The sequence below is a fragment of the Acomys minous genome (genome assembly GCF_964271855.1).
Source record: "Acomys minous genome assembly, chromosome: 8".
In the NCBI taxonomy this organism is placed as follows: domain Eukaryota; kingdom Metazoa; phylum Chordata; class Mammalia; order Rodentia; family Muridae; genus Acomys; species Acomys minous.
The window spans coordinates 27,535,260-27,539,260 of record NC_140489.1 but is presented as its reverse complement, the minus strand read 5'-3'; the positions used below and the strand labels follow the sequence as shown (position 1 = coordinate 27,539,260).

At 42.9% G+C, this 4,001-nt stretch overlaps 1 long non-coding RNA gene across 1 annotated transcript; it reads left to right on the top strand.

Moving 5' to 3' along the window:
- Nucleotides 1–703: 703 nt before the first annotated feature.
- Nucleotides 704–3,620, top strand: LOC311603463. Its single transcript, XR_014781078.1, has 3 exons — nucleotides 704–826; nucleotides 2,357–2,604; nucleotides 3,355–3,620. It is a non-coding gene; the product is annotated as an uncharacterized lncRNA (long non-coding RNA).
- Nucleotides 3,621–4,001: the final 381 nt, after the last annotated feature.

Genomic DNA, 4,001 nt, shown 5'->3' with positions numbered 1-4,001 from the left:
CACACAGGAGGCAGATGACACTGCTGCTTTTTAATTATTGTGCATTTGGTGCACACACACCAACGCATGTACATGTGGGCATATATGCATGTGCATATTGCAGCCTTCCAGGCCCACATCAGTGCCTTCAGACCTACAGAGCTCACAAGAGGCTGGCCAGACAGGCTGCAAAGGGAAGCACTTTCTCTTCCTAGCACAATCCTTCTTTAGAACCCAGCCATTCAAACAGAACACCCTGGTCTCTCCCTGCCAATTGTTCTTTCAATACCAAAAAAGCAATTTTTTCCATAACATGAATAATATAAAAAGATATGTACTAATGAGATTTGCGCAACATTGGAAAGAAGGATTATGAATAGGTAATTACACTTTTAGGAGATTTACAGATTTCAACCAGTTAAGCCCCAGGGGATGATTATCTCATTAGTCAAAATAAATATAGAACAGAATGGGTGTGACCAGTGGATGCCACTTTTGCCAAAAAAAAAAAAAAAAAAAAAAAAAAACTTGCAAGGAAAGAGTTTTGAACTCAGAGGATGCGGAGAGAGTGTTACCTAACTGAGCTTCATACATCTCAACAGTGGGGAACACCTGGCTTCGCAAGCTCCCCTGTGTCATAGCTACTTGCATTGTCCTTCATGTTGCCAGGCTCCCAAACAAACCAGTGTTCCATCCCCCATTCCACACTACTGCTTTGCGTCATACTGCATGTTCGTTCTATCCTGCAGAAACCAGTGACCTACCTTTCCCTGGGGCCTCTTCTAGAACTGACTCCACTGTCTTTCTCAGAAAATGAAGTTACTTCAACCCTGTTTAATCCTACGAGGTGTGAACAATTTTAGACCAGATGACTGTAGGGAGGTTAAACCCACTACCTTGGCTTTCATTAGAGCCATCCTCAAAAATGGTTCTTGAGGGCTGGTGAGATGGCTTAGCGAATACAGGCACCTGTCCATAAGCCAGAAAACCTGACCTCAATCCCTGGGACCCATATGGTGAAAGAGAGAAACATCTCCCACAAGTTGTTCTCTTACCTTCATGTATGCCTTGCAACACACACACACACACACACACACACACACACACTTCAATAGGTCTTAAAGAAAGCCTAGCAAAGCTAGGGATAGAATAAGAGTGCTGTCTATGAGAATAATTCATTGGAAGTTAGGGAAAACAGCACATAAGTCAGTCTGAGAGTGCCCTCGTTCGTGAACGAGCTCCTTTTATGCACTCATCTCTGGTAAACCTTTCCCTGAACCCCCATTATTCAGAACAGGCCCTAGAAGTATAAAAGAAGGAAGCTGGGGGCCTGGGAGATAGTTCTGTAGGTGACACACACAGGTGTGAGGACTGGAGTTAAAAGCCTCAGCACCCACAGAGATATCAGGCACATGCAGTAGTCTGCCTGTAATATCAGTGTTCAGAAGACAGATACCCAGGATCCTCAAAGAAAGCTTCTCAGGATGCTTGCTGAATCAGTAAGTCCTTGGTTGAAGTAAGAGACCTGCCTTAGTACATAAGCTGAAGAACAATCAAGAAAGATGTCTTACATCAACATTAGGCCAATACACACACATACACACACACACACACACACATACACACACGTACGTGCACACACACACACACAAACATATGCACATGCACCTATACACACATGTACCTACACATATAGGAACATGCATAGACATAGGCACATACACCCAAAGTATTAATGCACAGAGCTTTTTATTTTTAGCTATAATAAGCCTAGCCTTTTAACAGCTAGGCCATCTTTTCAGCGCCACAGATTTTTTTTTTTTACAATTCATTGCTATGGCTTAGAGTATTGGAATAAAAACTAAAAAACAGACAGCTCAATAACGATACAATTGATCTCAGTTCATATGTGTTAGTTGTGTGTAAATTTCAGTGTTATAGGAGCCAGTCACATTCTTTCACTTAGCTCTTACAGTCCCATGAAGTTAGTGGCATTGTGATGTCTTTTTACATCACTCTTCTTTTATACCCAAAGCCCAGAAATGCTGGGATCCAAACCACTGTTAGGATGGAGGAAGACTAATTTTCTCTCTACACTCTTGGCTCCCTAAAAGCTATGTCCATTAGTCCCTAGAGAGATTGAGTTAGAATCTTAAAAAGGCATGGGCCTAGCACTGGGCATGCTCAAGCAGTTGGCAGTTACTGAACTCTGCGGCCTTTTTAAATCACTCCACTGTTTCCTCCCACAGAGTAAGGACAGATGGTTGTATCCATACTTTTCCTAAGTTCTCTTCCAACTTAGCTCTCTTCCAGGTTTCTATTGACTCAGCCTGAGGTTGCACATTTCCTTTTCTTCTTTGTGTTTGTTTCCTCGCAGCAACAGGATGCTGCGCTCTGTAACTGGCCGCACTGCTACTTGGGATGCAGCAGAGAAGCTGAGATTAAGGAACACCTTGAAAAACAAGTCTGAATTGTATTCTTACAAAACAGATATCTCCTTGCTTGGTGGCTCCTGCCCAGAGCGAGAATCGCTTTGTTCGGACTTGCAGTGAACCGAGTGCTCCTGAGACAGCAGAGGGTTGCCACACCCAAGCTTCACGTTTCTCATCAGATCAGGATCTGTAGGTGATTCAAGTTTCTGGCATAGGCGGGACTTGCCGATCACTCATAAATTAAGATTAGAGGTGTTGAAAAGTCATGGAGGGTCATCAGATTCTAAATTCATTTTCAGAACAGAGCCAGCTTCTCCAGGAAGGACATCATAAGCAATATGATAATACTAGCTAATGTATAGTTAGAGTTTGCCATGGGCCTCTCCACTAAGCACCTTGCAGGCATTATGTCATTTAATCCCCACACGTCAAGGAAAATTGAAGCGTATGTTGGCACTCACCACACAGCTACCCATAAGGAAACTGAACCTGGGGAAGTTGCAGGGCTAGTCCAGTGTCACCCAGCTGTGAGTGTTTGAAATGATGATTTCAAAACAACCATCAGCCTTCATGCGCCTGTCTCCTAACCACTATACAACATGGTCCTCAAGCACTTCAATATTACCAACCGCTAGCATTGTGTTAAAGCGTGTGCCTTAGTCTTTTCACATTGGAGGCTTCCAAGACCCAAGCATATAGTGAGTCCTGAAAACATACATTCAAGTAGCATTACACGGACTCAACAGGTTATACTTAGAAATATATATGTCCTTCCAAATATACATGCCTGCAATAACAATTAATGCCTGAAGAGTCCATGAATTGGAGAGAGAGAGCAGGAAGGAGTATATGGGAAGCTTTGGGGAGAGGAAAGAGAAGGGAGAAATAAAATTAAATTAAAAATATCAAAACTTTTTTTAAAATTAAAATTTGCTTGTTACAGACCTGGAGGATAGACAAGCCAAGATGAAAGCACAGGTGGAGTCAGTGGGTGAGGAGGACTTAACTCCTGACTCAGAGCAGGTGTCTTCTCACTGTACCTTCATGTGGCAGAAGGATGAACTAGCTGCCTGGGGTCTCCCTTGTATTGGCAACAATCCCATGCACAGAGGTCTTGGGCATCAGATGCAAGCATCATCACCAGGTGGGTGAAACTATCAACAGACACATTTGAGAGAATGCAGGCATCATTGCTTCTACCTCGAGATGCCACATGGCGTATCTGAACCCACAGTGTACAACTCAATGTCCACCCCCCCCCCAGGGACCTCTTCTCTCCTCACATACTTATCCGTGTCTAGTAGCCCTCAGAGTTATTGCTTGAAGGACTGCAGGCAGTACCTCCTGTGTAACAGCTCCACGTTAAAACTTATTTGTGGTACTGCCCTTGTGGTGTTTGGGCAGGAGAAACAGGTTTGGTTTTTGCCATTGAGTTTTATCGTTTAATGATACACAGCTTCAAAAGCATGACAAAAAAGGAACCCCACCCAGTTTCTTAAAGAAATTTTACTTACTTTTTGCATAAATACACTTTTAAGTTGTGTTTTATGGCAAAGAAAACCTAAAATCATCAGAGGAAAATATAAAGTA